General features: G+C 37.8%; 1 protein-coding gene across 3 annotated transcripts in view; it reads right to left on the bottom strand.

The window, feature by feature from the left end:
- The window catches only part of TENM4 (teneurin transmembrane protein 4), a 3,045,593-nt gene that overhangs the window by 2,027,277 nt on the left and 993,456 nt on the right, over positions 1 to 24,860 (bottom strand). The window contains exon 5 of one of the 3 annotated variants that reach the window (XM_074400388.1): positions 4,848 to 4,965. The exons of the other annotated variants lie outside the window; for them this stretch is intronic. The gene's annotated coding sequence lies outside the window, so the exon portion shown is untranslated. The remainder of the gene's footprint in view (positions 1 to 4,847; positions 4,966 to 24,860) is intronic. 3 annotated transcript variants of the gene reach the window in all.

The following is a 24,860-nucleotide window of genomic DNA, read 5'->3' as shown; positions in this document are numbered from 1 at the left end:
GTTGAATGTAGTAAGATACCTGGATCTAGATACTGTGATTTCCTTTTAAGACAGAAAGGGTATTCGAGTATCCATTTGAAACTACTAACACATTCAATAAGCTGTTTTAAAACTTCTTCTATAGTGTGACAGCACTATATATACTATGCTGTCACACTATAGTAGAAGTCACTGTCCGACAGGTTAGAAACACAAAGACGAAAAGGATACAGTCTCTGATGTTGACTAGCTCACAGTCTAGTTGACTACTTCTAAAATGCTAGCAATGGAACTTCATAACGGGGCTTTCAAATGTACCATTGCCCGAAAAGCTATTTTCACACCTAATAACCTAACCTAACATAAGCTACTCTGCTTTAACTCCTTTTCATCTTTAAGGATTGCATTTCAAAACCATCTCCATAGGAAACCACCGCCTGACTGCCTGCAACCAAATCTAAGGTAAATGCCCATGCAAGTCTTCATGTAACCCGTATCACATTTGCATTTATTTGTTGATTTATTTGATGGTCTATAGGCTGTAAGGGAAGAATCTACTTTTATTTACCTTGGAATTTGTACAGAGACTGGTTTATAGTAAGAATTAAATAATATCTTGGTGTTTATGCCATTGAATGGTTGACAGCAATTCAGAATCAATTTAATGAGAACTTTCTAAAGGATATTCACGCATCAGACACTGTGTTAGGCACTTAAGATACAAAAGACTGGGCCGGACGCGGTGGCTCAAGCCTGTAATCCCAGCACTTTGGGAGGTCGAGGCGGGTGGATCACGAAGTCAAGAGATCAAGACCATCCTGGTCAACATGGTGAAACCCCGTCTCTACTAAAAATACAAAAAATTAGCTGGGCATGGTGGTGCGTGCCTATAATCCCAGCTACTCAGGAGGCTGAGGCAGGAGAATTGCCTGAACCCAGGAGGCGGAGGTTGCGGTGAGCCGAGATCGCGCCATTGCACTCCAGCCTGGGCAACAAGAGCGAAACTCCGTCTCAAAAAAAAAAAAAAAAAAAAAAAAAGAGAGATATAAAAGACTGCTGTTTGGTTTTCAGAGACTTTATGGGTTAGTTAGGAAAAAAGAAAGAACTAGATTTTTTAAAAAAAGATAATCTGTTCCTCAGAAAGTAGACTATTTGAGTAATAATTCAAATTTACAAAGTGTTTTTGCAATTAATATCGCATGCACAGTATAATCCCTTATTTCCATTTTACAAATGGACAATTCTAGGCTGAGCGAGGTTTTGTGTCCTGTCATAATTACATGGGTCGAGACAGAATGCAGGGACTCAGCCTAACTCTTTGAGCTCCATGATTCTTCTAAGAAGTATTTTGACTCAAAGCCAAAAAGTGAAGGCTCCTGTGCAGGTAAGAGTGTTTCTGAACCTGGAAAGAAAGTGTATCTATCACTGGATTTGTGGAGCTCTCCCACATGAAAGACACTCATTTTAAATGTTTCCTAGAGTGTCAACAGGTAGTATATAATTGATCAAGCATTTGGGGACTGAAGTGACTAAATATCATCCCAAAGGAAGGCTTAGCATCAGAGAATTATCGTTCTTTGGCTTCCCTTGACAAGGGGTATAAATCAGCAGGTGGATGCGCCTGTCTTGCCTGGGGAAATTGCAGCTTTATAAAGAAAAACACTAATCTGTGCCGCTGCTGACTAGCCTCTGCTGCCAGCTCACAATTCCAGTCTCTCACCAGTCTGCTCTGGGGAACTTTCCCATTGCTAGTGTTGAATATTTTGTATTGTCTCAAATACAATTTTGTTAAATAGTAACCAAGAAAAATACAAACACATTTAGAACATTTGGAAAATGTAGGAAAATATTTTTAAAAGAAAAATTATTGTTTGGGAGGCTGAGGTGGGTGGATCACGAGGTCAAGAGATGGAGACCATCCTGGCCAACATGGTGAAACCCTGTCTCTACTAAAAGTACAAAAATTAGCTAGGCATGGTGGTGCATGCCTGTAATCCCAGCTACTCGGACGGCTGAGCCAGAGTAATTGCTTGAACCCAGGAGGCAGAGGTGGTAGTGAGCCAGGATGGTGCCACTGTACTCCAGCCTGGGTGACAGAGTGAGACTCTATCTCAAAAATAAATAAATAAATACATAAATAAATAAAATTATTCATAATCTCACTATCCAGAAAGAAGATCCATTAATATTCTGGAATACTTCTTCCAGCCTATTTCTTCTAAAATAACCACGTTTTTTTTTTTTTTTTTTTTTTTTCGTAAGTGAGTTAATTAAATATACGTTTGCTGCTTTTTCACTTGACAATATAGTTTTCATTTGGTATCATAAAATCATTATATATATAAATGTACTGGGTTTAGATTTCATCACGTGGAAAATCACTGTTTAACCCATTCTCTGTTTGGAAGATTTGGTGATATTTTGTTCTAATTTTTTACTCTTTAACACAGTGGTAAGTGTTTCGGTGGCCAGAGCTCCTTTCTTCTTGTTCTGGATTTATTTCCTACATTCCTTCAACAATTAAAAATGGGCCATCTATTATACGCAAGAATATTTTAGGTGTTGGAGATACAATGAAAAGCAAAATGGCCGTCTTCCTGTTCACCTGGAGCTTACATTCTGTGTTAGACACTAACCAGTGAACAGTCTGGAGTGAAAACGTCAAATTAGAAACACATAGGAGGGGTACAAAGGAGGGCAGAGAACCCAGATGTAAAGTTAACGATAAGGCTTCCTGGAGCTGGTGATTTTAAAGGATTAAAAAATGGGGGTAAAAAGAAAAGGAAAAACTAGTTGATATAGTTATAATGGTATGTGTACAGTTCCTTTGGGGGTCTGAAAGGTACTTATTATTTTGAGATACTCAAAATGAGAAATGAGACTGATGAAGTTGAAGATTAACAAGTCAAAAGATCATAAAGGCCAAGTTTAAGACTTTATTTGAGATATACTGACTTTCACCCCAAGGGTAATTAATATAGAACTATTAAGGTATTTTATGTAGGAAAGAGATATGGTAAGATTTCTATAAAGTAAGATTCCTAGAGACTGAAGTACTAGGATATAGAAGATTCCTTTCAGGGTCCTGAAATATGTTGCAAAACCATTTTCCATATGGGTTACCATAATGCTTGCCTTCCATTGCCCTCATGCGAAAGAGGCTATTTGTTATTGGGTGTAACAATGTCTTCCATTTATTGAAACGTATTTGTGTTCCAGCTACCATACTAGGTGGTACTTTACATTCATTTGCTTAGTGAAGCCTTACATCAGTCCATTGGGGTTGAAAATATTGCTTCCATTTAACAACATTTCTTGAAAGTTGCAAAGAAAGAATTTTCCCATAGTCATGGAAGAAGTAAATAGCTGGACTTAGGGTCAAATCTAAGCATACTTGAGTCTTAGAGTCCATTCTCCCTCTTAATAAGCTTCAACACCTTTCAACTCATTATTGATATACATAATTCCCATAGAATATAATGCCAACACTCATTATCTTGCCTAGGTTTTATTTCTATAAAAATCGTACAAAATTTTTATAGACTTTTCTGGAATTTGATTTCTCTTAGGAAAACCATTTCTGAAAGAAACAAGAACAGCAAGGTTTAGGTGATGGGAGACAGGCTTAGTTATAGGCAGGTGGCTTGTTTACATGGTACCCTTTATCTTTCCTGTTACCATGACAGAACAGCCATTAATCTGTTTCCCTCAGATTAATGTTAGCAATGGATCAGATGCAGTTGTCCCGCAGAGTTCCTGACCTCAGGATGTAATAAAAGTAAATAAGTTTAGAAGGAGGCTTGCTTCTCAATGATATCAGGCTGGAACCAGAGAGAGCCCTTTGTCTCTCTAGGCCTTACTCTGGCTACGTCAATGACTGTGTGAATTATTCCATGTTTGTAGACTCCTCACAGCACTATATGGAGCTTCCCATCATTGTAAACTGTCAGTGAAGAGAAAGGGCAGGGCAGTCTTACAGAATGAACCTAACTGCGTCTCCAATATTTGCAATGAGAACACATGGACACAGGGAGGGGAGCACTACACAATGGGGTACGTTGGGGGGAAATGGGGGAAGGATGGGGAGGTGGGAACGTGGGAAGAGATAGCATGGGGAGAAATGACAGATACAGGTGAGGGGAAGGAAGGCAGCAAAGCACACTGCCATGTGTGTACCTATGCAACAATCTTGCATGTTCTTCACGTGTACCCCAAACCTAAAATGCAATAAAAAAAATTAAAAAAAAATATTTGCAATTGCTTCCCTTCTCCTCAGTTTTATTGTAATTATGTTCATTGAACACAGTCCACCGAGGATTTGGAAATAAATTTCATATTGAAATTTGAAAACTCTTGCAAAATGTACAGAAATATTACTGAAGACAGACATATATTGGAAAGGAGCAATGATGCAGATCCACTGAATGAGGCAAAATGGTTTGCCCTCTTACCGGCTATAGTAACTTAGTCTCTTCAACTGTCAGTTTCCTCCTTTTTCCAGTGATGACAATAATGATACCTATTGTGACTGTGAAGAGTAAATGCCATAATTTATCAGGTATATCTAACCCTGTATCTGAGACATGAAAAGGAAGTCCTCCTTAAAAATAGATTATCAAAAATATTAAATAACATTATTTAAATATATCATATATAGTTTGCTGCTATTTACCATTTTTAAATTATGTATTCAGTTACTTAAAATATAGTTTTTGGCTGGTGCAGTGACTCACACCTCTAATCTCAGCACTTTGGGAGGCCAAGGTAGGTGGATCATGAGGGCAGGAGTTCAAGACCAGCCTGGCCAATATGGTGAAACCCCGTCCCTAATAAAAATACAAAAATTAGCCAAACGTGGTGGCACACACCTGTAGTCCCAGCTATTTGGGAGGCTGAGGCAAAAGAACAGCTACAAACTGGGAGGCAGAGGTTGTAGTGAGCTGAGATCATGCCACTGCACTCCAGCCTAGGTGACAGAGACTCGATCTGAAAAAAAAAAAAAAAAAAGTATGTATATATATATTTATAGTTTTAAATTTTATTTCATGGAATTGAGAAAAGCATCCTGATGAAATGGTGTCATAAAAACCACTATATTTTCTAGCATCAAACCCCTGAATTTGGGTCCCAGGTTTATCACTGTGGTTCCTTATAAAAGTCATGTACCCTCTTATGCCTCCATTCTCTCATCTACTTGGGTATCTAAGGATCTGCCATATGCTTCATCGTGTTATTATGATAATTACTTGGCACTTCCCAAATAGATTATTTTGTGATATATTCAATTTCAGGCTTTTTCTGAATAGAAGTCCAAGATGGCTTGAGAGGAGAAACATGGCTATATCTTTAACTCTAAGAAAAAATAAAAAAAGAGAGTAAAAGCTCAGACAACAGGACAATTCTCCCTGGCCCAAAGAAGAAAGCAAGTCCTTTAGGCTGGCAATTCAGAGTCAGGTGCTGGGGTTGATTTCTTTTCCTGTTGGAGCACATTGACAATAGCCACAGATGGAGTTCATGGACCAAAAGGCAGCTCACAGAAGCATGGAGGTGACCATGTCTGTTCAGAGTGTGGTTGGCTGTGAGGAACCAGGCTTCCTCCTGAGATGATGGCTCAGGACAGCCACCACAGCTGCAGACTTCACAGAACATTAGCTTCAGAAGTCACTTTTTAGGTCATACACAAAACCCATCTCTATTATGGTCACACAGCATAGGCTGGTTCCCAAGTTCCCACTTTGAGGCTCAGAAGAGAACCTGCCACCATGCCTTCTTAGGCAGCAGCTCTGCAGCCCTTCAGTTGAGACCTGCTGGGACCAGTATAACTTTGGCCACCTGCATTGCATAAGCATCCCCTTTGCTTGACCTTGATTCTTCATTAACCCCTTTCCTCTCATTTTGACCTTCACCCTCAAGTTTGATAATTCCTGCTGTTGAGGATCCTGCCTATATTCTTCTCTTGTCTTTGGTCCACACCAAGTTTCTTGAGTTTTCAGAGCTCTTATTTCTGTATCAGTACTGAAAACTAGAATGTATCATGTCTATGCGTTACATAGACTACAACACACAAGGGGCATCTGGAGCCCCAAAAAGTTAAAGAAAATATATTGTGAATGCTTTGGGCATAAAATACCTGAACAGTAATTGGAGAGAACACATTTATTTATGTCAGGGCTCTTTCAAAGAGAAGTTTCCTTGGAATGTGTATCATCACACACATTATCCTTAGAGAGCTGGGGTTGAAGAATGTGAATTAACTTACAAAGTGATGGCAAACGGTACTCAGCTGCCTTATACATCCTTGAATACAGTACTATGGTTGATGATAACATCTATTACTACACAATGAAAATAGGATCAAGATTTTTTACACCATTATGGCAGAGATCAGTGAACTATGATTTATGAACCAAATTTTGATTGACACCCATTTTTGTGAATAAAGTTTTGCTAGAACATAACCATAGTCATTTGTTTTCATATTGTCTGTGGTGTTTTCGCATGGCAATGACAGAGTTGAGTAACTGTCACAAAGAGCATATGTTTTGGAAAGCCAAACTAGTCTTTTACAAAGTTTGCTGAATCCTGCCTTATGGCAAAGAGAACATATAGGATCCAAACTATGGCAATGGGTCCAACTGTGACCTGTTGAAATAACTTTTTTTTCTGTTAACTATCTGAGACATAAAGGAGCTCACTGTGTTTATTAAAAACATGTGAGACTTTTTTTTGTTCTAGATAATTGACTTACTACAATTCTTCTATCTGATTTAAACATTTCCCAAGACATGAAATACAATTAAACAAACAAACCCCAACTTGGAAACAGAACTGAATCCTTGATTATTGCGAGAGTGTTTCAAGGTCATTATGATAAAGGTAGATTCTCATCATCCCGTTCACTCTGGGAAGGGACTAGTACTATGATGCAGATGAACAGTGCAGAAGGAACTTGGTGACACCAAAATGACCTTTGAACATGGTTCCTCTAGAGTTCAGAATTGTGGCCCTGCAAATATTTCTCTCAGTAGAGTTTAACTAGGTTGTTGCTTCTCTCTCTTTTTCTCGTGACACAGTTCTTGAAAAAGAGGGACCATATTTCGTTTTGGTTTTATTCTCAATTGCCTCAACACCTAGCACAATGTCTGACACTCAGTAGATCCTCAGTTAATGTTCATTGGACGGAACTGAATAAGTAGTCTTTTCCAAATATCTATGACACTACTTATTGGCCATCATTACAGGCATTGTGAATCACTTATCTCTTGCCAGCTCATACTTTGGAGGCTGAAAAATCTCACTACTGCTTTATCAACATCTCCTGCAGCTAGAGAGGACCAGATGATAGTTTAGTTAATGATACATAAGCATTTATTGATTGTTGAGTTTCTGGAAGTCTGCTTTTTATCTGATAACAGGGACAGACACAAATGGGAGTGTCTCTTTCCATCTTTTTCTTGCCTAAAACATGGAAGTGATGCTTGTTGCTAGGAAAGCTAATTTGTGAATAAAAGACAACTAGCTAATATATTGTGAACAGCTGAGTAGAAGGTAAACAAACAGAGTTTGGGTGTCTATAAGAGGCCGGCCCTGCACTAACCCCAGACTGTTTAGATCCAGATTTCTTGTTTCATTAGAAATATAAATCCCTATTTGTTTAAGCCTTTGTTAGTTTTAAGGTTTTCCTAGTTAATGACAATTATTTTTGTCATCAGCCAACCCAAGATTTGTTGGGTTGTTACCTCTGGCTAAAAATACATCTAATTGTCTCAACAATATTTGTGGGAAAATCATCAACCTGGAGATCAATTAAAATTACAATTCTCACAAACTATTCCTATAAAGGAAATCTTGGGGCCTGGCACAGTGGCTTAGGCCTGTAATCCCAGCACTCTGGGAAGCAGAGGCGGTGGATCACCTAAGGTTAGGAGTTTGAGACCAGCCTGGCTAACATAGTGAAACCTGGTCTGTACTAAAAATACAAAAATTAGCTAAGCATGGTGGCAAGCACCTGTAATCTCAGGCACTCAGGAGGCTGAGACAGGAGAATCATTTGAACCTGGGAGGCAGAGGTTGCAGTGAGCTGAGATGGCACCATTGAGCTCTAGCCTGAGTGACAAGAGTAAAACTTTGCCTCAAAAAAAAAAAAAAAGAAAAAAGAAAAAAGAAAAAAAACAAGAAATCTTGGGTTGGCTGATGACAAAGCTAATTGTCATTAACTAGGAAAACCTCATTCTAGGAGGGCATCTTTGTAGGAAGATAGTGGAGAAGAGAAATTAAATTGTTAATCATCCTCTTCATTCCAGGGACTCTACTTAGTCTTTTGTTTTTGTAATGTTATTAAATCCACAGAATGAGACTTTTAGGTGCTATCATTAACTCATAGATAATAAAATGTGTTAAGAGACTCCGTCTCCAAAAAAAAAAAAAAAAAGACAAAAAAAGAGTTGTTAAGAACTTTGTTTAAAAGGCATAAATCTAGGAAGCAACAAAGGTGCGATTCAAAGCAAGTTCCTTATAACTCTAAAATCCATATTGATTCTAAAATATTATACTACTTTTTAAAGAAATAAACTTTGGCTCATTTCTAGACTGCCCATGAACGATTAGAGAAGCAAACTCAAATAAAACATTCCCTGGGAAGAAAAATAAATCCCCTCTCCAGAAATCAGATATGGGCTTTTCAATCCAGGGCACTCAAACTTTCACCTCTCTGATTTGACTGTTACTAACAAATAAAGCCATCTTCAATGTTTTTTTCAAATAGGAATCTCAAAACCCAGTGATTCACCAATACTTGATGTACAATATAGAACAGAATAGAATACAGGAGCCAGAAAACTTTCTTTGTCATACACCAAGAGAGTGAAACCATAAGTTGTGCCACCTTCTCATTCAGCAACGATGCTGCTATGTACTCAATTGTGTCCTACTTAATTCATATGCTGAAGCCATAACTTCTGTTGTGATGGTATTTGGAGACAAGGCCTTTGGGTGGTAATTAGCTTTAGTTGAGTTATAAGGGTAGGAACCCATGATGGGATTAGTGCCATTATAAAAAGAGACACCAGAGAGCTTACTCTCTTATTCTCTCCTCAGCAAATGAAGAGAGAGAGAGAGAACAGGGCTCTCTATAAGACAGGATGAAAGCCCTCACTAGGGTCCAGTGGTGCTGGCATACTGATCTGGTACCTCTAGCCTCCAGAACTATGAGCAAATAAATTGTTGTTTAAGCCAGGTAGTCTATGGTATTTTGTTATGGCAGCTTGAAACAATTCAGAAAGATTTCCTGCAGGACTGACATGTATATCATTTCTACTTCTCTTCTTTAGTATACAGAACAGAGGAACAGAACTCAGAATTACAAAATTCGTAATTTTGTAACTCCACTACACCCACTTTGGAAGACCTGTTTTGAATCCATGTTTCAAAGAATGATTTAGAAAAAGAAATCAAACCTAACAAAGCCCTGAGGAAATATTGACAAGTACTAATCTTTCCCCAGGAGCAATACACGTTTTCCTGGTGCCTGATTATTGTCATCTTTATCTCCTCACTTGGGCTTGCCAGCAAGTGGTGAACCAGGATTTATCCTGTTGAGGCTCAAAGTTTTAGTGATGACATTCACCAGCAGCTCTGAGTTCCTCGCAGCAAAGAGGGTGGAAAGCACTTTTAATTGTAAAATATATTATGTTTAACTTCCACTAAAAAAAGAATGGCGAAAAGAATGTTTTAAAGGTGCTTTTATTTTGTAAATCAAAATCAAGTATTTATTCTGGAAAGATTGGTATTTTTCCCCCATGTTTGTTCTATTCCCTTTAAGCTTCTAAAGCAGGCGTCCCCAGATTTTTTACACAGGGGGCCAGTTCACTGTCCCTCAGACCGTTGGAGGGCCGCCACATACTGTGCTCCTCTCACTGACCACCAATGAAAGAGGTGCCCCTTCCTGAAGTGCGGCGGGGGGCCGGATAAATAGCCTCAGGGAGCTGCATGCGGCCCGCGGGCCCGGCCGTAGTTTGGGGATGCCTGTTCTAAAGGCACAAACAAAAAATAGCTTAACTGTAATTAACAAAGGATGATGAAACATTTTTAAGCCTTAAAAAGGATAATATTGGATATCTGCAATAACTAGCAATATTTGGAGTTAAGGGATAATAACTAAAACTCAACTGAACTTACTTTACTGTGGTAAGGATTTCTAAGAGTGAGATTCTAGGCTCTAGCGTACTACCTGGGTTAGATAGACACCACTGTTACCTTTATTTTACAAATAGAAAAAGTGAAGCCAAAGAAATTTGTGTTACTTGGGCCTGGTCATATTACTAGCACCTGATGTCTTCAGGTTATAACCAAGGACTTTGGGCTCCAGTTCTGAAGTTTCTTTCACTTCGCTACATTGTCTAGTTATAGCGTCTTTGCTGGTGGTGGTAGACATAAAAATGATAATGACAAGGATATTTTGAGTACTTACACAATGGACAGGGTCTCTATTAGACTCTAGGGGTAAAAATAAGAAATGAAGACAGTTTTATCCAAGCAGATCCAAGTACATATGCAGTAAAAATGAAAGAGCATGACTATGCTTCAGTCCAATATTATTTTTGAACATCTAATCTGGCAAAGCTGATTTGCTCTTGGAGAAGCTTATATAGAATGGAAACATGTCAGGATCAGGGAGAGTCCTAAGAGTTATCTTTCTCCAATACTCATACTATTCCTGCACGCCCTTCATCAACTGTTCAACATAGCTTCCACCTGAAAATGTTAGGTGCAAATAACTTCATCTTTGTTGAAGAACCTGGTTTAATCTTTGGCAAACTCTGCCTGAAATAATTTTTTATTAGTGTGTATTCCACTGTCATATTGTCTAGAATGAAATGCTAGCTCCATCAAATTACTTATTGTGTTGCTTAGGGCAAAATCACTTGACCTGTCCATTCTTCAGTTTTTCTCATGGGCAAAATAGAGATAATAATAGTATTTCATTTATAGTATTATTTTGTGGATTAAATTATTAAACACATGAATAACATTTAGAACACTGTGCATTATATAATAAGCATACATAATGGCACTTGCACACACATACATATATAATCTTTACTGTAATAAAGTAATGAAATGTGTCTATTGGTTATAGTAATAATCATTACAATACTTCTAGTAGTAATTGAAAATGTTTTTCACTACAGCTACAAGTCTGGTTTTTGTCAGTTCTACTTTACTGTACCTACATAGAGCAAGGATAATAATTCTTTCATTGGACAGGTTTTTTTTTTCAATATTTGATCCTAGAATATAAGCTTTCTTTTATTGGAGGCCAGTGTTTTCCTCTCTCAATCACCTTTCTAACATCACAACCTAAGTTAGTTTAATACTGAAATAAGAACCAAATCCTGACTTTCAGCTCCAGATTTCTCCCCATGAAACAAATCTCTTGAAATTTAAAAACTGTACATTCCTCAATTCTATTGAGAACATTAAATCAAATTTCTTTCTAGGTAATGTTTTTAATACTTTTCAAAACTGTAATTTAAGTGCAACTATTTTGCAGCATTATAAACTCAAATTTTGTATTTTCTTCATATATAAGACCTTTCATTTCAATCTAAGAATATTAATTTTCTAGTGGCCCAAAGAAAGAGAAAAATTCTTTATAATTAAAGATTATATGCAACACTTTTCTAGAATTTGAATGACTAACATACTAAGTATAATACTAATGCCATATTAGCACATGAGTATACACTGAAGATCTTTTTCACTTGTGAACATGGCAAGTTAATGACAATTGCTGTCACACAATCTGAGAACAACCATAACATCCTTCTCAAAGGCATAAATAAACACAACGCTGGTCCTGATTAAAGAATACAGGGTATTTCCCCTTTAGAGGTGCATCATGCCTCCCAAGAGCAGTATCTGAGACCACTACATGTACAAGATTCATATTATGTGTTGACCTCCATTGAGCACAGTCTCAGATATATTGTTCACTGGCATTTTCCTGGGAGCTAGAGCAGTAGTTGGCAAATGATAGGTGGGTCAATAAATATAGAGTTAATGTATTAAGAAATGAATAGCAGTTCCTTTCTCCTCTGACAGATCTCTCTCTCTCTCTCTCTCTCTCTCTCTCTCTCTCTCTCTCTCTTTCTCTCTTTCTCTCTTTTTTAGGTAGTGTACCTTTCAGCCTCAACATGTCAGATGATTTTGTCTACCCCTGGGACCCTTTATAAAAACATGCTGTCAGAATTTTCATTTACTATAAGGTAGAAAAATAGGATAAAAGTTTAATTTATCACTCATGCATTTGATGATCCAAAAATCATTGTTGATCATTAAACATCAAGAATCCAAAGAGGGATGAGAACATGTATTATTCTACCATTCCTTATTTCTCTACATACATTTCCTTTTCTGTCATTTGTACAATCTGGCCTAGTCAAACAAAACTTGTTTCAGCTTCTAGAATATAAGTTATGCTCTTTCTCATCTTTCTCATCTTCAGGACTTTGGACACCATTAGACACCTCTTCTCCTTTTTGCCTGTTCTCTACCTTTCAAAGGACGTCTCTGATATCTCCGAAACAGGTTAGGTGCTTCTCCCTGCACATTTAAGTACTTACTGCACTTTATTTTCATTGCTTGGCTTCTGCCTGCACCCCCTCCCAGTATCTCTTCCTAGACTCCTTGGATGCTAAATTCAATGAAGGCATTGACTATGTCTGTTTCCAAGTACCCACAGTAAATAAACGAGAATACTACTTAGAACATCAGCAAATCAGCAAAACACACACACACCATCCAGTTTAGGGTGCCAGTGCTACAGATGAGCAAATCACAGCTCACAGTGTTATAGCGACCTCCTCAATGTCTAAAAACCAGCTGGTGGCAAAACTAGAGTAACCACTCAGGGGACATTACAGCCCATCCAAGTGTTCTTCTTTTCACACCGTATTACTCTTTTCCCAGTATAGCTCTCTTTTAATAAGAGCCAGGGACTGGAACTACAATCTTACAGCTCTAATTGCAGCAAAAGTTTAATCCAGTCAAAATGCAGAAGCCACAGGTCTTTCCCAGTGCCCTCCCCACAAAGCCTATCATATAAGAAATTTGAGTAAAATCCCTATTTGTGTGTCTGATTTTGAATTTATTTCTATGCATATACTTTATCTTGAGAACCTACTCAAAAAATTATATGTTAGAATTTCCTATATGCCCTTTGGCTCTTTCGGTACTTTACAGACATTAATTTACAGGATTATCACAAAACTCAGTAGAAATTTATTATTCTCATTTTACAGATGATAAAACTGAAGTTAAGCTGAGGAATTTACCCAAGTCCACTCACGGAGTAAATGGAGAACAGGTAATAGAAATCCGGGTCTGTGTGTCATGTAACGCATGCTTTCACCCGTTTTGTTTTTCTGTTTGTTTCTCATTTATGCCACTGTAAGTCTGTAGTATCTCGCACAAAAGAACGCCCTTTATCATTCAGCTGAATAACAACTCTTTTTATCGGGGCTGAGCTTCATTTACACCTTTGACATTTTAAAGAGCTGTGAAGAAAAAAGAAACTTGGAGAACTCTTCTCTTGTTATTTCTAAAAATCATTCAGTATGTATATGTTGGTGGGGAAAGATAGGTTTAAATATTGCCTGTATTTTTGAATTTTTAATTGGCATAATAATGTATTGTCATTTAAGTTTTAACCTAGAGTGATGTGAGCAAGAATATTGCCCACTCAAATTAGGTTGCAAAATCCCACACAGTTTGATTAACAAATAACATTCTTTATTCAGCTTTGGTTTGTGGCCTGTATAACAAAACAAGGTGACCCTCAAACATTGAAACTAGGAATTCAGCCATCCCTTAATGTTATTTCCTTCATTGCCTTGTGTACATACACAGGACAAGAAAAATGTCTCAATACAAAGTTAAACTTCCCTTGGCCTGGATGTCAGCAGAGGCCCTAAAATTTTTGAAGAGTAAATCAATGTTCTCTAAGATTAAAGCTTTGAGGTACAGTAAATCCTCAATAGAGTGATAACTAAGACTGCACCCATGTCTGCGGAGAGAAAATGTTGCCAATCCTCAAAGCATATCTCTCTTGTTCTTAAAGAGATAAGAATATACTATCCCAATGGCTTCAAAAGATTATGTTATGCCTTCATGAAACTTCTTGGATTTTACCAATCTACTTCTCAAGGCTAGCAATATATCTATCATTCACACACAGTACACACACACAGTTATCTGCCCTCACATACCCTTTAAATGTTGCTGTTGCTTTAACTTTTATCTTTGCACCTATGTGGTCTCTTCAGAATCATTATACTCCCTTTGCCAGGCACATGGCAGGAAACTTAGTTTGAGCTCTGTAAGAAACAAATTCAGATGGGGATTTGTGTACAAGGAGTTGATTGGGAATGATTGCAGCTGGGGTCCAAGGAAAGGGCTAAAAGAGTGGTTGAACTGCAATGCAATTATAATAACGTCATTAGCCTCTCTTATGGAGAATTTTAAAACTGTATTGTTTCTTCAGAGTTGTGCCACCTTGAAGCAAATGGGTGGATTTTAACCAACTAATTGCCCAGTCATTAACGCAAGCTGTCCTCTGGGAGTGGGTAAGATCTTAAGCAAAACAGCACTCTGACTGGAGGCAGTTTCTAGAGAGGGAGTCACGTGAGAAACATCATCTGCCAACAGTTTCAACATATGGGAGTATGAGCAGATGTGCTCTAAAGGGCAGATATGCTCAGCACACCACAGCGCCCCCAGAGCATGTACAAATACTTAACGGTATGAATGAATAACTGTGAGCTGGTATGAGCCAGCATACCAAACTAGAGTCATGTACCAGAGTGGGGGGGGCGGAAGATGTTTGGATCATGCCTTTAGAATTATTTTGGGGGACCACTGCTTTATCCAATATGAAAAAAGAAAGAAATGAGGAGAAGGACAAAAAGACCAAGGAGAAGAAGGGCCAGAATTTTAGCTAGTTTTGTTTTTTAAGTGTTTTAAGCTACCACAAAAAGTGTACGGACTTCAAAAACGGGTTGTCCAAATGAGTATTGTTATTCAAACCAAAGCTAAAATCCAAGAAGTTGAAAAACGGAACAGTAAAATCTGAAAAACAGCATGGAAAGGGTATGCATCTCTTTAAGAACAAGAGAAGTGAGAAGTATGCTTTGGGATTGGCAGCTTCTTCTAGATTCATGCCGGTGAATCTGCCTCCTTGTTCTGCTCCTCATGAACAATCTGAAAAGGACCTCCTTGTTATTCTCAGGTTGCTGTCCCCACTCCACATTGTCACCTCCTGCTGGCACTAGTTCACCCCTCCTAGTTAGCCTCCTTCCTTATGATCCAGGTCCCACCATCGCCATCCTTCAAACTCCCAAGCCATCCTTCACATTCTATAGCCAGAGTGTCTACCATTTAAGTCAAATGTGTCATCACCCAACCTAAAACACTGTATTACTTTCCTTAAGATCCTTTTGTAACCAGGGAAGTGTATCCAGCTCCCAGGGCTCATAGGTTCTTGGCCTCTCTAACCCCGAAAAATGGCGAAAGAGGCCCCGGAGGTGCGGTGAGTTTACTGTTCGAATAAAATATTGTGGACCCAAAGAGCTTTTGCAGAAGAGTGATTTATGAGAGGGAGAGAGGGGGAGAGGGACATAGGACAGCTCCCGTTGCTGATGGAGGGGAACTCAGAGCCAGCTCGGTTCTGGTAGAAGCAGCTAAGGTTTTAACCCTTGAGTTATTCCCTCCCAATTCATGTTCTCATCCAATGAGAGGAGTTCTTTCAAATTTCCTCTGGAGTGATTGATCTTTGACTCTGATACCGGATTGGCTACTTATTCTGCAACCCTGAGTGACAGAGCCCCCTCCTCCCAGAGCTTTCTGCTGGCACGTGGGACCAAAGAGCCCCCACCTGGCTTTCCCTGCCTGGCCCGTGTAAGAGAAAACCAGACAAAGAACTTTACATTTGAAACTTCTCTGGTCTCTGGATGGAGCCCGGAAATTCCTGCGTTTGAAATACCTCCCCTAGCGGACGGGAAGAGAAGTTTTTAACACAGTTCCTCACTTTGGCAATACAACTCTTTAAGCAGCTTCTTTCTGCTTTTTCAACCTTATTCCCTAAAGGGTCCTCATAGTCACACATCCACACACTACATACATTACATCTGTCAATCCTGAATATCTTCATTTATTCATTTAACAAATATGTATTATTATATACACAGATTGTATTGTTGGACATATTAAACAGGAAATGGTAAATAATATGCAGAAGGGTACAACATGTCTTTCGGAGCAGGCACTTGTTTTGTTTTTCTTGGAATGTCTTTTGTTTCTGAATGAGGGAAACATTTATGCATTCCTCAAAAATCCAACTCAGAGGTAATACATTTATTAAACAAAATCTATCTACCCAACCAAAATAAGCAACTCCTCTTTCTTTTCTTGGATCATTGCATTCTATGAGTATATGTCTTCATGGTAAACTTAAAAATTTTTTTGGATGTTTATTATGTAGTATGTGTTTTATATATATATATATATATATATATATATATAAAATATGTAACATTTATATGTAAATACATTTATATACAGTTCATACATATATATCTATATATAGAAGCATTAAAATAAATAACTATAAACCCACCACCACATATGAGAACTAGAATATTCCAGTTTCTACCTATATGCCTCTTTCCTGGACAAATTTTTCATTTTATCCTCGAATTATCACTATCCTGAAATGGGTACTTACGACTCTCTTCATTTTGTTTTTAGATAAAGCATCTGTGCTTTCTTTTAGCACCATATATTTACTTTGCAAAATATTGAGGTTTGAAATTATAATATCACACAATGTGCACTTGTTCAGTACTGAAAATAAATTTCAACTAAACACAACACCATCAATGAATGCTAGAAATAATAATGTTGAATAAAAGAGAAAGCAGTATCAGACTACATACATTATGGTTCCATTTTTACTGCAATATACCTTAATTATTTTTAACCTGTATATTTTTCCCACTAGATTATAATTCAATGCATATTTGTTGAATCGAACTGAACTCATTAATCCAAATCTATTCTGACTTCTGATTATCTCTTGGATTCTGGGCTATCTGACATTTCTCATTTTGATTTGGCTCCTGATTTGTTTCCTCCCAAACCTGGTATTACTCTATGTAATATAGTTGTACACACCACCTATATGTTTCTCTATGTCTGACTTAGATTGGTCCTATTTATAGTTTTGCTACTTCAGTGTTAGGACCAGTAGATAGAAGAAATTCCTGAGCAATCTGTTACTTGAGGGACAGAACTTTCATTTGTCTGTTCTCCTAACAATGCACCAAGTACAAAACTAGCATATAATGAATAATTACAGCTCTGAAGGACGACATTGACTCAACTTTAAATAAAGGTGTTCATTCAAGCCCTTTATTCGCACTGCATCTATAGTTAATATCAGGAATGGCAATGCAATGACATTCCCTCTGGAAACTGCTTAGTATGTACCACCTTTCCAAATTATTCATTGGCTCCTCAAATTGTTGCACTGCATTAGAAGAGACCATGAAGATCATCATTCTAAAAGCCCAACAAGTGCAAGAATTGCTTCTATGTCATCACTATCATATAGTCCCTCAGCTTCAACTTTAATGCTTCCAAAACCATAGAGCTGAATATGTCAAAGATCATCCATTTCAGTTTTGAATGGTTCAGAAAAAATAAAGAAGGCTTGCAAGGTGGACTTTCGTTTGAATCCCTGTTGCTTGAATGACCTTAGTCAAGCCTCTTGAAATCTCACGGTTTTAGTTTTCTCATCTATAAATTAATTTAAAATACTCACTCAAAAACTTGCCTTATACAGACAGACTGGGTCCTTAGTGAATGTTAGTCTACTTTGCCTTCCATATCATTTTCCAAATGAAAATCATGCAGGTATGTGACAGCTTTTGTGACTCTTCCCTTTCATAGGCCAGTCTTTCTTTCTCTCTCTCTGTTCCTCAAATTGCATGGTGTTCTCTGTTAGTGATGCTCCACATCATAATTTGATTCTTTAAAAAATAATGACATTGCACATACTGTGGTCACTTTTGTCCACTACTCTTCTCTCTTTCTTATTCGCTCTACCTAATAACTTATAGTGTTAAAAGAGGTCATTCTAGCTACAACACCTTTGCTGCCTAACCTAGGCTAGAAGCCTCCTCTGTCACAAGAATCCAGAAATGGAAAGCAGGAGGAAGCCATACAATGAGGTATGCAGTACATGGGACTAAAAACTCGAAAACAGTTTAAAATCCACAATGTGTCTCTTGCTGGCTATGTGTCCTCAAGCATATATGTGTCCTCCCCTGAGCCTCACCTTCATCTGCATTAAGGGAGTTAAAAATACCTGCATACAGTGTCTATTCTGAGGGTTAAGTGAGAAAACTCTATCCCATAGTGCTTAGAAGTTTTCTAGCCACCTTGCAGAGACTCAGAAGATGGTAGCTATTACTATTTTGTACACTGACCCTGTGTCCTCATCTGTGCATTACTGGTGTGATAATATCAATACTTCGAATACAAATACTTAAGCCAACATTTATTCTGATTGATGAAATCAGTTACTCAAACTACCATCTACCCAGAGGACCACCCCTCCCCTGTATTCACACCTTAAATTGTCCATGAAACCTGGGGTTTTGTGAATTCCAGTAGGGGTAGCTTTATTGCCACACAAATTGCGGTGAGGTCACTGGGGAACCTCAACAGTTAGTGATGGAAATGCCACTTTTGCTCTGTGTGTGTGTGTGTGTGTGTGTGTGTGTGTGTGTGTGTGTGTATGTGTCTGTCTATGTGAGTATGTGTGTTTTCCCTGCTTCATGGATGTCACTGGAATCCTCTAATGAAGTAAAGTATGGCCTCCCTGTCAGATTGGCTGTTTTATCACTACTGAGGAGATGTGGAATTAACTTCTTAGAATATTGTCAGGGAGAAAACAATGCCACTTCCCTAAGGAATATACTCGACTGGGGCTATCCCTCACCACCACTTGCTTGGGCATCAATTCCTGCACCTTAGATAATAATCTCCTAGAGGACCGGGATTAATTTTTATTCTCTCAGCATCTGGTATCCCAGATACTATAAACCAAATTGCTTCTTAGTAAACTATATTAATTGATAATTATGAATTGTGAATATTAAAATCATATGAACCTAGTTTCACTTGAATATCAAGAAAAGTTGAATCTCTGATATCAACAAAAGATGGTTAGGAAAATCATTTTACAGTAGCCATGAATTTTTTAAAAAACTAAGTAACTAATAGAGTGTAAATCATTGAAATTCTTCATGAAAGTGGTTATGGATCTAGAATATGAGCTACAATAACAATAATTCCTTTTACATATATATGCATTGCTATATATACCCATATGTATGCATTATGTTTGTGTAATACATGTATGTATGTATATGTACATCGGCATATATGTATTTATATTTATTAAGTCCATTTATTTTTTTTAAGATGGAGTTTTGCTTTTGTTGCCCAGGCTGGAGTACAGTGGTGTGATCTCAGCTTACTGAAACCTCTGCCTTTGGGTTTCAAGGAATTTTCCTCCCTCAGCCTCCCACATAGCTGAGATTACAGGCGTCCACGACCATGACCTGCTAATTTTTTGTATTTTCAGTAGAGATGAGGTTTCATCATGTTGGGCAGACTGGTCTTGAACTCCTGACCTTGTGATCTGCCTGCCTCGGCCTCCTAAAGTGCTGGGATTACAGGCATGAGCCACTGTACTCAGCAAAAAAAAAAAAAAAAAAAAAAAAAAACCTAAGTAATTAATAGAGTGTATATCATTGAAATCTTTATGAAAGTGCTTATGGGTCTAGAATATAAGCTACAATAATAATTCCTTTTACATATATGTGCATATCTATACGTATCTATATGTATTATATTTGTGTGATAATGTATATATGTATATGTACATTTACATATATATTTATATTTATTAAGGCTATTTAATCCTCATTGGAAGCATAGGTATCTATGTTTTATAAATAACCAACTAAAGATCTGAGAGATTAAGGGCCTTGGCCAGGCTTACACAGTCAATTAGTGACCTAGTTTCGACATCAAAATCCACCTTCTCAGTCTGATGCTTTTATTCTAGTATGATTTCCCAATTACGTTCTTGTCTGTGATCTCCTGAGTTAAACCATAATTTTCTCTAATATCAACAATGAATTCTGATTCATCCTTAATTTCCTACTTGTTTTGTATTCAATGTATACATTCTACTGCCAAGCTTTGCACTTTTTCTTTTCATAAGCTTTTTTAATCTTCCTCTTTTTGTTACCACACTCCTAGTGTCTCACTCATTTAACTACATTCAAAAATCTTTATTTAGTACCAAACACATGTCAGAGGCTAACCATAAATTGTCTTAACCTTCTTGCTTATTAAACAAAACAAAACCAAACAAAGCCTTTCTTCTAGAAATTTCAAGTATTGAAAACACCAGAAGTGGGTTCTTTGCCAATTTCTGCAAATTCCAACACCGTCATGAAAACATCAAGTGTTTTCTTACTGGCGGGAGACCTAGTGCTAAAATGTGTTTCCTAAATTTAGCCTGACTAAGTATTGGCTCTGGAAGATGCTCCTTCAAAAACAAAAGTACTTCACAGATGCTGTGATTTTAATATTTGTCCTCTCTAGAATGCAGGTTGAAATGCAGTCCCCAGTGTGGCAGTATTGAGAGGTAGGGCTTTTAAGAGGTGATTGAGCCATGAGGGCTCTGTCCTCATGAATAGATTAATCTGTTCATAGATTAATAGACTGATAGATTATCATGGAAGCAGAACTGGTTTTTTGTTGTTGTTGTTGTTTTGAGACGAAGGCTCACTTTTGTCCACCAGGCTAGAGTGCAATGGTGCCATCTTGGCTCACTGTGAACTCCATCTCCAGGTTCAAGAGATTCTCCTGCCTCAGTCTTGCGAGTAGCTGGGATTACAGGCATGTGCCACCATTCACAGCTAATTTTTATATTTTTAGTAGAGCCAGGGTTTTCCCCATGTTGGCCAGGCTGGTCTTGAACTCTTGACCTCAAGTGATCAGCCCGCGTCGGCCTCCCAAAGTGCTGGGATTACAGGGATGAACCATTGCACCAGGCCAGGACTGGTGGTTTTATTAGAAGAAATGAGATCTGAGCTAGCATGCTGTCACCTCACCATGAGATGCCCCATGCCACCTCACGATGCTGGCAAGTGTCCTCACCGGCAAGAAGGCCCTCACCAGATGTGGCCCCTCGAGCTTAGGCTTCTAAGCCTCCAAAATAGGAAAAAAGAAACTCCTTTTTTAAAAAATTAATTACAGTCTTTCGGACATTCTGGTATATGTACAAATTATGGACTAGGATAACAGACATAAATTTAGAATTGTTATATACCATAGCTCACAAGCCCATTCTAATCTCTGTAGTAATCTTTAAGAAAATAACTGCTTAAGTTTGCTTAATCTTCTATTTCTTAAACAAAACATTTGATTTAATTTGGTTGTAATACATAACTTCATCAGGAAAATACTTTGGGAACACTAAAGTAGATTGCAACTTTAGGAATGATGCTTTATGATGTTTCTAGTTCCACTGCCTAGATAGGTCTCTGGTGTGTATAAAACACTTGATATTTTTAAACTCTCTATTTTGATGAATTGAGGAATATAATACGTTATTTGTGTTTTCCTGTTTCTGTCATTGTTCTTCCTTTAACATCTTGCTCCTCATTTCCTGTTCATACACGCATCTCACCTCCAACACCAACATTCTTATTACATGGTCCTGCTGAGTCCTCCACTTACTCTTCCAGATTTTATCATCTGATGGGAAAATTATTTTGTTGACTCTGATCCCTAAATGCTTTTTTCCCCCATTTATCAAGCTCCTCCTGGAATACCAATTGCTTTATTTCTACCTGACTTAATCCCAAAGACTACATAAATTCCAGCTCTTTCATAAAAATCTCAGATTCAGAGCCAGGGTATCGTCCCACTTCCACATCTGCGCTCTCACAGCAGTAGACCTGATACTTGTCATACTTAGCACATTCCTATCTGCCTCTATGTCTCTTTCTACACTCAGAGCCTGTAACATTTGGGGCCAGAGAACTCTTTAATTTATTGTTGTGGGGGATTGTTCTATGTGTTGAGGAATATTTAGCAGTATCCCTGTCACTAGATGCCAGTGGTAAACCCCAGTTGTGATAACCAAAAATGACTCCAGAAATAGCCAGATGTTACCTGGAGAACAGTTTCTCCTCACCCAGTCCTGTTGAAAACCTTTGATTTAAGTCTCTATCCATATCCATATTCATATTCATATCTGCATTTGGACTGAGAAGTAACACTGATTTATCTTCATCTATGTTAGGCACCAGGTTCAATAGCATATGTTATCTGTTTTAGTTTTCACGAAGATCCTCAGGGGTATTACCAGAACCAATTTAAACATGAGGAAGACATAGCTCAGAGGCAGAAATAACTCAAAACAAAATCAACAATGGTATGCACACATTTCCCTGCACCATATTAGTTTCCTGAAAACTTCTTAAGGACAGGATCCCCTCTGCTATCACCTTTCTACCTCCCACAGGACTACCGGGTACTAGTTGTATAATAAAAATAATAAAGTGGGGAATCAAAAGCAATATTCTTAGACTTACTATTTGAGCTTTAAACTCTCTCTAGGCTGCAAATTTTCTGTATTTGCCTTACCTATGAGTTGCCTACCTATTTCTTAATCCTAATATATTTATATTAGGTATGTAAATTGGATATAATTGTATTACTTACGTGCATTATTTAATAAAATAATTGCATTAATCTTTCTGTCTGCCTTCAAGTTTTGGCATCATAGTATAATGAAAAATGCATGAGCTTTCAGAATCAAAAGGAGGTTACATTTAAATTCTGACTCCATGCCTAACTGGCTCTGCGGCATTTACTCCAAAAACTAAACATTTCTGTGGTCGATGCAAAAAAATACAGAGATAAAAACAAAACCCCGACTATCTAGAGATGTATACTCTAGTAAGGGAGAACAAAACTTGAAAAGAAATTAATTTAAATACCAAGCTATAACACTGGAAGCACGTGCAAAGTGCAAAGTACAGAGATGGCACAGAGGAGGGATGACTTACCTTTATCAGGTAAAGATACAGAACACTTTCAGGAGAGATTATGATGGGCGATAAGGAATACACATAGTCAGAAGATAAGCATCTTCTACCTCCTGTGTCTCAATTTCAGCATTTATAAATAGGGATAATTATATATCAGATTCACAGGGTGGTTATGAATATTAAATATGATGGGACTATAACATGTTTAGTATAGTTTTGAACAGATAGTAGAAATATAATAAATATGATCTCTTTTCCATTTCTTTTAAAGGACAACCGTTGTGTCCTTTATAATTTTTAATAGTTAACCTATTACAAAGCAGTAAGAAAGCAAGTGAATGAAAAATCTTCACAGATTGCAAAAGTAGTAGATTTCTTCTCTTGCTCAGATACTATAAGAAAATCTTCAAATTCATCGTACATTACAGTTCTCCAAGGAAGGCGAGCAGGTTCTGCATACCATCTCAAAATGTTGTAAGGCATTCTTATCAGAAAAAGGCATCCTTCCCACAAGCCTCCCATGACTTTCTTCCTCTTCTTTAAAACACACACAAACTATACAACTCGAACATTGTAACAGGTCTGCTTTCTTTTCCACTCAGTGGCAGTAAGTACAAGAGCAGAATAGAAAACCCTGAAAAGTAAAATCAAATCCCAAGTGCTTTACGCATCTTTCTAAGCCTCTGTGGAGAATTCTAAAGATTGACTCTTGTGCTATTCACACTTTCACCAACTGCCCCGTCAGGGTTCCACACTCGGACCCTATTTGCCGTCCTTATCCCTGAATGTCCCTTGCTATCAAGATAAGTCTTTATTTCTCTTTGTAAAGTGACAGCAGAGACCTGGGAAGATGAAGAATCTTTTCCCTCTGAGCTTCAAATAACTCACTTCTAAAGCACTTCCATAATTCTCACTGTAGCCATGAGGTTGTGAAGTCTCATTATCTCTGACCTTGGTCTTTCTCAGCTGCCATCACCCATGAAGGAAAAAAGTCAGCGGCTGACATTCTTTCCTTCAACCAACATTTACTGAGCACTTACTTGCCTGGTACCAGGTATGGTGCTGGGCTGTAGGGATATATCAATGTTTTATTCACTAAAGAAATAACAGGTATATAATCTGGCTTTATTCATTTCAACACCCTTATTCCCTTCTTTTTGGAAGGCGGTCAGCAAAAAATGGTGAAAACATATTTAGAAAACTTGAAATTTTATCAGGTTTCTTTATCACTGCAACCCTTAAAGTCACCCTGGGCTTCATAATACAGAATCCAGAGCAGCTTTATAATGTGGCTCCAGCCTGTGTCAGAATATCTTGAGCTAAAGTTCAGCATGAGACAATCTCTATTATTAGTGAAAGGGTGTGTCTACAGTTTATTGCACTTAGCTTACCTTAAAAGCATAAACTACCCACTTGAGGTGTGAATGCACCTTGTATTTAAAGATTTGTGGAGATTGTTTGCAATAGGTCTTACAAATTACACTCTCCACCTCTCAAAGGGACTTTATTTTGCAAGGGTGTTCAATGACTCCTGTTAGATCTGTTCTAAATACACATAAACACAAACAAGACTACACAGTGTGTAACAGTCTTTCCCCTTTACACAGTACTTAAACAGTAGTGAGTATAGTACGGTAACTGAGCAAAATTCACCAGACTAGGTATGATAAGGGAGGAGGATCA

This window comes from Saimiri boliviensis, chromosome 6 (genome assembly GCF_048565385.1).
Source record: "Saimiri boliviensis isolate mSaiBol1 chromosome 6, mSaiBol1.pri, whole genome shotgun sequence".
NCBI classification, from domain to species: domain Eukaryota; kingdom Metazoa; phylum Chordata; class Mammalia; order Primates; family Cebidae; genus Saimiri; species Saimiri boliviensis.
This window is presented reverse-complemented; position numbering and strand designations above follow the sequence as displayed.